Source organism: Myotis brandtii, unplaced genomic scaffold, assembly GCF_000412655.1.
Source record: "Myotis brandtii unplaced genomic scaffold, ASM41265v1 scaffold909, whole genome shotgun sequence".
In the NCBI taxonomy this organism is placed as follows: Eukaryota; Metazoa; Chordata; class Mammalia; order Chiroptera; family Vespertilionidae; genus Myotis; species Myotis brandtii.
In genome coordinates, this window is record NW_005371742.1 from 124118 (window position 1) to 136416 (window position 12299).

The 12299-nt window shown below is 40.6% G+C and overlaps 1 protein-coding gene across 1 annotated transcript in view; it reads right to left on the reverse strand.

Annotated features, from left to right (window-relative positions):
• Positions 1 to 234, reverse strand: part of LOC102250919 (collagen alpha-1(XXIV) chain) — a 113041-nt gene extending 112807 nt beyond the window's left edge. The window contains exon 1 of the mRNA XM_014532756.1: positions 144 to 234. The gene's annotated coding sequence lies outside the window, so the exon portion shown is untranslated. The remainder of the gene's footprint in view (positions 1 to 143) is intronic.
• Between the last annotated feature and the right edge of the window lie 12065 nt (positions 235 to 12299).

Sequence of the window (12299 nt, forward strand, 5' to 3'; positions counted from 1 at the left end):
CGACTCTGTGACTCCAGTGGAGTCTTCTGCTTCGGGCCTGGGAGGAGAAAGGGATGGGGGGAGGGAAGGAGATGAAGGGGGGCGGGGAAGTCCTTGGAAACAACCCGCGCCCGAACATTTGTCAGACAAGCACACACACCCACTTCGAGAAAGCAAGCGGGTGCGAGGGGGCCGGTGGCAACTGCAGGCGCTCAGCTTTGACTGCGGCCGGCGGCTTCCCCTGGAAGAAGAGGAGCCAAGCAAATCCGGCCGGTGTTAAATTTCATCGCTCACTGAGTTGCAATGACATCACCAATCACAGTACACACACACACACACACACACACACACACACACACACCCTCCACCCCGCAACCTTCCCCCACTCAGCGCCCATCTCTAGCGCCGGGGTCCGCACGCCCCTGAGCCCGCAGCGCCCGGGTGCGCACGCAGCTGCGCAGGCACAGCTCTGACCTCGTAGTCCCCAATTTGATGTTTTCCTCCTGCGTGTCTCCCATCCCCAATCTTTCTCCCTGTCCTCTTCACACACACCTGAAATCAATCTTAGCTTAACACTCCTCCAACTTTCTTGCTTTTTTGTGTTTAAATTTGCAATGATGCTGTGGCCTATATCATATTATATAAACGGACTGCAACGGTTTTCATTTCTGTCTTTCCTCCCCTTCACTCTTTCCTTTCAGTCTACTCCCCTTTCTAGTGATTTTTCTCTCCTGTGATCCAGTTTTCTGCTTCTGCCCTTCAACCTCTTAAGCATGGATTAATGGTCTGCATTTACACATCAACAGCACACTAACACACCATGGCCTTACCTCCTCCAACTTTTGTAACAAATCGCTTTGTGACATAAGTCCCCATTCTCCCACAGCCTTTCCATACGGAGAAGTCCATCTTTCAATTTTTGCAAAAAAAAACCACCAAAAACAATAATTTCTGATTTTATCTTTCTTGTTAATAAGACTGGAAATTCCAGGAGACCAGGATCTATTTATCTTGCTCATCCTTGTATTGTCAGCACTTGGCATGTCTATTTAGTGAATGACTGCTGTATACCACTGAATATAACTTCTCCAACAACAGCTAATGACTCTTCCACATGCTGAAAGGCATCCTAGATTACACACATATTATAAAGGTAAAAGTGACCATATTGATGAGTGGAAATAATTGATGTGATCCGTGAAATTTGGGGACTTATTTTTTTTTCTCCATGAAAAATATAGAGGACTTTTTTCTCCAACATATAGAATTTAATTCATCTTTCTTTTCTTCAATTTTTCAACTTTTTATTTTGAAATAATTTTAGATTTACATAGAAGTTACAAAAAGCGTACAGAAAATTTCTGTATACCTTTCCCCTGACTTTCTCTAATGTTATTATCTTACATAAATAGCCACAGTACAATTATCAAAAATAGGAAATTAACACTGCTACAATACTATTGACTAAGCTAAAGGTCTTATTTGAATTTTACCAGTTTGCCCAAATGTCCTTTGTCTGATCCAGGATCTATTCCAGAATCCTACACTGTATTTAGTTAACTAATTAATTAACAAAAAAGATTTAAAAATTGTCATGTCTCCTCAGTCTTCTCTGATCTGTGGAAGTTCCTGTCTTTTCTTGTCTTTTAGGATGTCATTTTGTAGAAGCTCTCTCAATTTGGATTGTTTGATAGATACTCGTGATTAGATTCAGGTATGTATTTTCAGCATAAATACCACTGAAGTGACGTTTGCCTTTCTTGGGCATCATATCAGATAGATAGATAGATAGATAGATAGATAGATAGATAGATAGATAGATATAGATAGATAGATAGATATAGATATATCTTATTACTAGTGATGTTAGCTTTGATCTCTTAGTTAAGGTGGCATAAGCCAAGCCTAGCCAAGGTAAAATTGCTCTCCCCCTCCCCCATTATCACCAATTTTTGTAGCAAATAGCCACATCTTTCTAGAATCCTAGAAATCCAGGACTAAGGGAAGATCATCATTCTTAAATAGCCTTAAACTACAGTTTTTCTGTTTTTGACTACTGGTCAACTACAGAAGGGTGGATAATTTTTGGTTTGGTGTAGAGAATAAATAAGAATTAAGCAGATCTTAAATAACTCACCTAATCTCTGTCTACATTTCCCCATCACTTAAGGATTAAAAATGTTTGTTTTTCTACTCACAATGTTGAGTCTGAATATTTAAATTCTGTGTGAAATAGAGTCATTATTAAAATGTATCCCAGGCCCAGCCCCTGTGGCTTAGTGGTTGAGTGTCCACCTATGAACCAGGAGGTCACATGCCCTGGTTGCAGGCTCTATCCCCAGTAGGGGGTGTGCAGGAGGCAGCTGATCAAGGATTCTCTCTCATCACTGATCTTTCTTTCTCCCTCTCCCTCTTCATTCCTCTCTTAAATCAATAAAAATATTTTTAAATGTACCTCAGGTTCTTTGAGTATGAGAAGAGAATAGGTGCTAGAGTTAATAGAACCCTTATCATGCAGAAGATGCCAAAGGGTACATATACCCTCAAACAGGGTATATTTGTTTGGGGGAGAGGAGGTATTTGCTCAGTAAAAAATAAACAAAATAAGGTTTAAATGCTGTAGCTTTTTAGGATGGTGGACATTATCATAGATCAAATTGATCAAGACAGATGAACTAGAGACCTCGAGATTTAGTTGAGCCTAAGGAAAATGAAGATAGTTACTTCATGATCTTGATAGTTTCAAACAGTGTAGGTCATTTTTTATAGAATGTCAAGACCTAAAGTACATGAATATTTCTTGTAAATCAATAAGAAAAGAGATAAACATAGAAATATAAAAAATAGGCAAAGGGAATATGCAGTTTACATATGAAAAAATAAAATTGGCCCAAAACATATTTAACCAACTCAATTCAAGAAATGCAAGTTAAAATAATATCCTTAAAAAAAATAAAGTATCTAAACTAAAACCTCAAAGACATTTATTCACAAACATATATGTACCCCTGTGTTCATGAAGCATTATTCATGGTGGCCAAGACATAGAGACAACCAAAGTATTCTTCCATAGAGGTCTGGATAAAGAACATGTGGTACACATATACAATGGAATACTACTCAGCCATAAGAAAAGTAGAAATATCGCCATTTGCAACAACATGAATATTATGTTGAGAATATTGTGCTAAGCAAAATAAAAAAAAAACTAAGAACCATATACAGGTAATTTAACTCATATGTAGTATATAAAACTGAAACTCATAAACTCAGACAGCAGTATGATTACCAGAGGGAAGGGAGGGGGTGTAAAGGGGGCCAAATATATGGTGACAGAAGATGGTTCGACTTTGGGTGGTTTGACTTTGGGTAGTGTGCACACAATGCAATATACAAATCATGCATCATAGAATTGTATGCCTGAAACCTATATAATCCTATTAATCAATGTCATCCTACTAAGTTCTATCTGTATGCAAATGACGAAGATTTTTTTTTAAAGTATAACATCCAACATTGATAAGGGTAGAGTGAAGCTGGTACTCATACCAGCTGGAGGAGTGTAAATTAGGTACAACTAGAGGAAATTTGTCAATATGGATTAAGAGCCTTAAAAATACTATATTTTTTGATCAGTGATTTTGATTCTAGTAATATATCCTAGCGTGATAATCAGATACCTCCATGAAAATATATGTATAAGATGATCATCACGATATTATTCTATTTCTAAATAAACAAATTATGGTACACTCATATAGTGTAATATTATGCAACAGTGAAAAAAGTAATATTTTGAAGAATATTTCCTAATGCAGAAAATTTTTAAAAATATTTCAAGTGATAAAACAGGATGAGAAACTATATACAATCTCTCTATATAAAACCCTAATATGCAAATAGACCAACTGCTGGAACAACCAAACAACCAGTTGCTATGATGTGCTCTGACCGCCAGGGGGCTTGTGCAGAACATGGCAGGCATCGGCAGCAGGTGGCAGAGCATGGAACATGGTGGGAGTTGGCCATGGCAGGATAGTGGAGCAGGTGAGTGGGGGCACCAGACCAAGGCGGGGTGCCAGTCACTGTCATCGGGTGAGCCTCTTGTGGTTACTGAAAATTCTTTGCTCCTGCATGCTGCGGTCCTGCCCAGTGCTCACACCTGCTGCCGGAACCAGCCCCACTCACACCCGCTGCCGGTGCCCAGTGCCGGCCCCGATCACTCGTTGCCAGCAGTGGGTGCGAGTGGTGGCTGCCAGCCCCAATCGCCTCCCAGGAACAGGGGGAGGTGGAGAAGCCCTAAGAGGTGATTGGGGTTGGCAGCCGCCTCTTGCACCCACTGCCAGCGATGGCCCTGTTTGCACCCACTGCCAGCATTGAAACTGCTGCTCACACCCACAGCCAGTGCCGGAGCAGCACTAGCACCTGCTGCCAGCGCCCGGTGCTGGTATCGATCACTTGGTGCTACACGTGTGTGCGAGCCGTGGCTGCCGGCCCCAATCGCCCCTGAGGGCTTCTCCACCTCCCCCTACTCCTGAGGGGCAATCGGGGCAATACCCACCACTCAGACCCGCTGACAGCACTGCTCACACACGCTGCTGGCACTGGCCCCAATAGCTCCATGCCATCAGCGGGTGTGAGCAGGGCTGGCACCATCAGCGCATGGTAGCAGTGGCAGCGGAAGCGGGGCTGCCGGCAGACAGGGGACGAGGGACCGAGGTGGGAGGGTCCGGGCGGGGACGTGGAGGATGGGCCAAGACCCACCCCTGTGCCCACTGCAGCCTTGAGGCCCACAGTTCTTTTCAAGGTGTATGAATTTGTGCACTGGGCCCCTAGTACAATATAATACAATATAATATGTGTGTGTGTGTATAGTGCATATTATATACTAACTAGAAGCCCAGAGCATGAAATTGCACAGCCCTGCCCACCCATACACACCCCGCTGCACTCACAGACCCACCCACCCACACATGTTCCGGCCACCCGCACCGGTCTTTGGTCGTTACAGTGTTAGGGCCACAGGGCTTTTATAATATAGACTAGAGGGCCATGAATGAAATTTGTGCATGGGGAGTGATCCCTCAGCCCGGACTGCACCCTCTCCAATCCAGGACCCCAAGGGGATGTCTGACTGCTGGTTTAGGCCCGATCACAGGGCAGTTGGACATGCCTCTCACAATCTGGGACCGCTGACTCCTAACTGCTTGCCTGCCTGCCTGCCTGCCTGATTGCCCCTAACCCCTCCCCTGCCAGCCTGATTGACCCCCAACTGCTCTCTCCTGCAGGGCTGGTCTCCCCCAACTGCCCTCCCCTGCTGGCCTGGTCACGCCCAACTGCTCTCCCCTGCTGGCCTGGTCCCCCTCAACTGCCCTCTCCTGCAACAGGCACCTAGGACCATGGGGCGGGTGGCTTCGCCCGGACCTGTCTTTGTCAGGAAGGTTGTCCAGATGGTCATCCGGAAGATGTCTGGTCTAATTAGCATATTACCCTTTTATTAGTATAGATGTATATATAGAATAAAGACTTAAGGAAAACATACTATAATAGTAGCATAAAAATAACTTCTGGGTAGTGAAATTAGTGATAATAAATTAAATTTTATCCTTTTTTACTTTTCCATTTTTATATTTTACAATAAGAATGTATTATTTATATAAATAAGAAAAAGAATTAATAAAAGTTTTAAGATCAAGAGATATAGTTGATTGGTCTCCTGAGGAGAGTGTGGATGGTTTGGAATAACTAACATGGAGAATATGCTAGGGGAGAATAAAAAATCTATACTAATAAAAGGGTAATATGCAAATTGGTCGGGACACCCTCACAGTAACAACTGAACAGCAGGCTGTGTGGGGCAACAAGGCCAGCAGGGGGGTTAGTGAGGGACTACCAAATGACTGAACAAGTAGGCTGCGTGGGGTGACCAAGCCAGCAGGGGGGGAGGGGGCAGTGAGGGGTGACCAGACCAGCAGAGGTGGGCAGTGAGGGGCAAACAGGCCAGCAGGGGGGCAGTTGGGGGCGACCAGGCCAGTGGGGTGAGGGGAAGTTAGGAGCAACCAGGCCAGCAGGGAGGGGGTAGTTGGGGGTGACCTGGCTGGCAGCAGGGGGCAGTTAGGGTCAACCAGGCAGGCAGGCAGTTGAACAATTAGGAGCCAGTGGTCCAGGATTGTGAGAGAGATATTCGACTGCTGGTTTAGGCCCGATGCCCGGGCCTAAATTGGCAATCGGACATCCCCCGAGGAGTCCCGGATTGGAGAGGGTGCAGGCTGGGCTGAGGGGACCCCACGCCCATCCATGAATTTTGTGCACTGGGCCTCTATTGTGGAATAAGAGTAGTATACGTTCACATCATTGTCTTGTTTCTGATCTTAACAAAAATGCTTTTAGGTTTTCCCCTCTGATTATAATGTTAACTGTGAGTTTGTCATATATGACCTTTATTATGTTGAGGTATGTTCCCTTTATTCCGACATCCCCTGATGGTTCCCGGATTGGAGAGGGTGCAGGCTGGGCTGAGTGGACCCCCCCCTCCATGCACGAATTTCGTGCACTGGGCCTCTAGTATATAATAAATGGGTTAAAATGATTTTATGTAATTAGAGAAAGGCAGATCCATAAAGTGATGAAGATTCTAGGAAAACCAAATAGGTAGTTAGATATATACATACTTGCATAGTTATGCTAGGGGGAAAACTACATTTTCAGTGTAATGTTGCAAGGTTGTCTTAAAAACCTCCCTCTGATTTTTCCTCCATGAAATGTTAAAGCAAGCTGGAGCCCTCTACTGAGATGGTCTCCTAGGGAGGCTTTAATTTATATTTGAAATTACAAACTGACAGGTTTGCAAGTCTCTATCTGGAAATTAACTTAGTGTTTTTTGTATTCAGTTCTTCCAAGACCAATTTTCTACTTAACTATATATAGTGTGGCCCCCAAACATGTATATACATACTTTGAATAATTATAAAGACAGTGTTTATTAAAAAACATTTCATTTTCAAATTGAGCTACCAATTGTTACAATGTGTATACATTTTGGGGGGACACCCTCTCTATTAATTTCTTCAATTTAATGTAGTATAAGGGGAAAGGTTATTGTTTTATTCTTGAAAACGATAGGCACAAAGGAAGTGAACTACAGAGAATTCATAATTAGGTGAAAAAGTTGCACAGAAACTAGCCAACATCTGCTTGAATATCTATGGAATCATATTTAGGTTACTTAGGAGTGAGGAGGCTGAGGTAAGAATACAAGTATAGTGGGAGAAAAGATCAAGATTTTGAATTTCAAATGTAAGGCAGGATATGGCATGCCCCTTTCCTTTAGAAGTTATTTGACTAATACTTGCCATTTGGAAGTATTAAAATGCCAAATAAAATATCTTGCTTCTCTCATGTCTCATTATACCTTTCGTTCTTTTATAATAAGGTTTATTTTCTCCATCTGAAATCACCACTACAATTTTCCAACAATTTATGTCAGGTATTTAGTATATCTTACATGAATACTCATACAACATGTTACAGATTTTAACAGAGAACCTAATTAATAGAAACCAATGATGCAATAATATCAAAAGTCAGGTAAGAGTTGATCATGTATGATTATTGGCTTGGCCTGTGGTATCACATAAAGACTTCAACTCATACTCATGGTTCTCTGTCAGCACTTTTAGTTCAAGCTCCTCTTACTTTACTAAGAACATTAGAAAATTCAACATGGGACATTCTAGTTTATATTTTCCAATAACTGCCAAGTGACTAGAGCCCCCATACTTTTTCAAAAAAAGGAAAACAAACTAATGGTAACATTTTTTTTGAGTTGTAGAAATGGAAGAAACTTTTTCATATTTTGGAATAAGATTCTTGCAACAATGGTGGCAATATTATGAAAAATAATTGTGCCTTAATTTAAATTCCATGCTTAAATATGTATTGCATAGATGAATAACTAAATAAAGAATTGAGTGCCTACTATATATCAGGCAATGTTCTAAAACCTGGGGTTATGAAGATATATGTCATAATTACTACTGCTAAGGAGCTTATAACTTGCTAGGGATAGAACCTAGTAAGAAAAACCAACCGGACAGATCATAGAAGGAGAAAGAATTGCCAACTGGTGATATAGAACAGTTGGGGCACAAAGGAGATAGTACACACTTCTACTGAGAGTGAGTGGAAAGATGTAAAGTTTTGATCTTTAAGAATGAGTAGGTATTTTCCAAGTAGATGAGAAAGTTCAAACCAATCCAGGGTGATGATAGCATGAAGGTATGAAAGACCCTGGCCCTGAGGTCAGGGACCTGCAGTTGGAATGGCAACAATATAGAATATGGAATCATATTTCATATCATTCATAAAAATGAGGTGTGAAAGATCACAGAGCATCTTTGGGGAATTTGGACTTAGCCTGATTTTCTTCTCTATCCATTAGCCTAGAACAACTTGAAAGATTATTTTATACTAGAGGCCCAGTGCATGAGATTCATGCACTCTGGGGTAAGGATGAGGGTGGGGGTCCCTCAGCCCAGCCTGCACCCTTTTACAGCTAAGAAGCCCTCAGGGGATGTCCGACTAATGGCTTAGGCCCACTTTCTGGCAGTCAGACATCCTAGTGCTGCTGTGGAGGCATGAGAGCCCGGCTTCTGGCTGAGGGAAGCCCTCAGGGAATGTCCGACTAATGGCTTAGGCCCACTCCCCAGCAGTCAGACATCCTAGCGCTGCTGTGGAGGCATGAGAGCCCGGCTTCTGGCTGAGTGGCACTCCCCCTATAGGAGCACACAACCATGAGGGGGAAGCTCCTGCATTGAGCGCCTGCCCCCTGGTGGTCAGTGAGCATCATAGCAACCAGTTGTTCCGCCATTCAGTCGATTTGCATATTAGCCTTTTATTATATAGGATTAGCTCAAATGGCCATGATTCCTGGGGAACTGATGAAACATTTGACAGATACATGCTTAAACTTCATTCATTTTAAAATATGGGTCCTGGAAGTTGAGATTTCTTTTGGGGTTTAAAACAGACGCACTTTAGTCAAAGACAAAATGTTTTTAAAGTAATCAGGGATGCTTGCTCTGGCTGTAATAACCAGGTGGGGGCCCCAAGCCAATCTTTAACTGTGGACTTTGAGAAGATGATAACATCATTCATAAAAATGATTTACTATTCACTTTGGGAAGAGCACTATATATACTTGTCACATAGCTAACTTTATATACCACACATTTACAAATGATAAAATCTCTCAATCGCTTCTCACTAGGAAAACTAATGAAAAAAATCCTTACCTTAGATATTTAAGACACTTTTTCAATTCTGATCCAGGATGGATTTACTCTTATTATTCTTTGTTGCCACTGTTACCTCACCCTCTGTTCATGCTAGTATCTTTCTTCCTTTGCTTTGGTCCTTTACTCTCAGTCTCATGAATTTACTCAAATGCGAATCTAATACAATGGGCAGAATGATCTTCCTTGCTTGATCTGTTGGTCCAGGAGTGAGGGAGCGCTACATCATGTGTTTTCTTCCATGTGGATGCATAGGTTCTCCGAAGTGCTTTGGGCCACATGGTTCTGGAAGGGTGTTTCGTTCTCACTTTTGGTTCATTGGGACCACATTTTGCGTAACACTAAGAATTCACCATTCCAATCCCACCCAACTACATTCCCTTTGAGAAGAATTTCAGGTTGATCTAGTTCTATCATTTTACACCTACTATAGCCTAGCTTACCTGACCAAATAAAAACTGGAAGTACCAAGAACTAAGAAGAGCCCACTGTCTTTTAATTACTTATCTCTGCCAGCCTACTTACCTGTTCCTCATTCTCCTGGGTAATAGTCCACTATTCTCACTATTTAGCACAGATTCTGCATTGTTCATATGTGAAGTGAACAAAATGGAAGCTACTAATTGAGTTGAAAGGAACTCACTTTTCTCTGGGAGGGAATATTAATCAGTTTAAAGGTCATAGCCAAGGGACTAGTATAACCTGAGTCCAAATACCAGACAAGATAAAATAAAAGGGACATACATGTAGATTAGATTATCTCACTAAGTATATATTTTATTTTTGTCCTTCAAATGTGTGTGTGTGTGTGTGTGTGTAAAGTTTTTAAAAATATTCAGCCACAAGGATGTTTGTTACATTGGGCATCATGCCTATGTAGTAAAATGTTACAGCAGCACCATTCATGCCACTCAAGTTCACAATCTGTCAGCATTTCCATTTTACACACCTTCTGAATGAATTCCAAAAGCTACAGCATTACTAGAGAGCCCATTAATTTTTAAATGTACCTATAAAGTTAAATTAAAATTGGTACTGGAGTTTGCCTTTGAAAGTTAGGGACTTCTTGGGGAAGCGGGGTGAAGAGATTAACCAAAGAACATATATGCATATATGCATAGCCTATAGACACAGACAACACACAATAGTGTGGTGAAGGCCTGGGGTGGGGCAGGGGCTGGGTGGAGGGGAGCAAAGGAGGGGGGAACTGGGAGACATCTGTAATATTGTCAATAATAAATAAGTAAAAAATAATAATAATTGCTACAAACAATGTGCACCTAAGACCAGATGTAGTACCATGTTGAAGAGAGGAGAGAGCCTGGTTTGAGGAGAATTCTCTCTAGAGATATTTTTTTTCTAAATCTTTAAGTGTATCTCCACCCAAATTTCTTTATAGAACTATTATTATAGAATCATTTAAGGGAATAACAGGTAGATGTTTCTACTCAGATTTATTCTTCCTGAATCTCCTCTGGCAATTTTCCTCATTTTTCATAAGACAAAGTTCTGGTCCAAAAGTTGTTGGAGAAAAAAAGCTTAATGCTGCATGGTTTAATTAGAATGTGATACTGTCCTAGATGTACATAAATAAAATAATTTTCAAATAATAGTTTGAATTATGTTAACAGATCTTTGAGGGGCTTGGAATCATAGTAGCACATTAAATGGCATCTCCAAATGTTAAATTAAGAAATATATAATTGAAAGAGAGTATATCATGTGTGTATGTAAATTTTTTTAATTGTTATTAAATTTATTAGGGTGACATTGGTTAATAAAATTATATAGGCTTCAGGTGTACACGCTATAATACATCATCTGTAAATTGTACTGTGTTCACTGTCTAAAGACAAATCTCCTTCTGCCACCATTTATCCCCCCTTTACCCTCTTCTACCTCCCCCCACCTGCCTTTCCTTCTGGTAATTACCATGCTGTTCTCTGTGCTTATGAGGGTTTGTGGGTTTTTTTGTTTGTTTATTTATTTATTTTTGCTTAATCCCACCACCTTTTTCACCCAGATGCCCAAACTCCCTCCCTTCTAAAAGCTGTCAGTCTGTTGTCTGTATTAATGAGTTTGTTTCTATTTACTTTGTTAGATTATTTTGTTCATTACATTCCACATGTAAATGAAATTATATGGTATTTGTATTTGACTGACTTATTTCACTTAGTAGAATACTCTCCAGGACCATCCATGCTTTTGCAAATGGTAAGCTTTCCTTCTTTTTTTAGGGCCATGTAGTATTCCATTGTGTAAATGTACCACAGCTCATCCACTCATATATTGATGGGAACTTGGGATGCTTCCAAATCTTGGCTATTGTAAATAATGCTTCAATGACTAGAACAAATAGTCCAAAAATATATATAAGGAACCACAAAAGACTCTGAATAGCCACAGCAATCTTCAGAAAGAAGAACAAAGTTGGAGGAATCATGTTACCTGGTATCACACTATACTACAAGGGCATAGTAATCAAAACTGCATAGAACTGGCATAAAAACAGACACCTAGATTAAAGAAACAGAATAGCAAGCCCAGAGAGAAACCCAGGTCTTTATAGTAAATGAATATTTGACAAAGGAGGCAAGAACACACAATGAGGTAAAGGTAGTCTATTCAATAAATCATGTGGGGAAAATTGGATAAAAATATTAGACTACCTTCTTAGAGCATATACAAGAATAAACTCAAGATGGATTAAAGACTTAAATGTAAGACTCAAAACCATAAAAAAATAGAGAGAACATAGGCAATAAAATCTCAGACAGTTCTCATAGCAGTATTTTTTTCTGATATATCTCCTCAGGCTAGGGAAGCAAAAAATAAACAAATGGGACTACACCAAACTAACAAGTTTTTGCACAGCAAGAGAAACTATCAACAAAATGAAAAGAAAATGCATTGAAGAGGAGAATATATCCTCCAGTGATAAATATGGTAAGAGGTTAATATCCAAAATTTATAAAGAACTTATATAACTCAATACCAAAGAACAAACAATCCTATTTTTAAAAAATG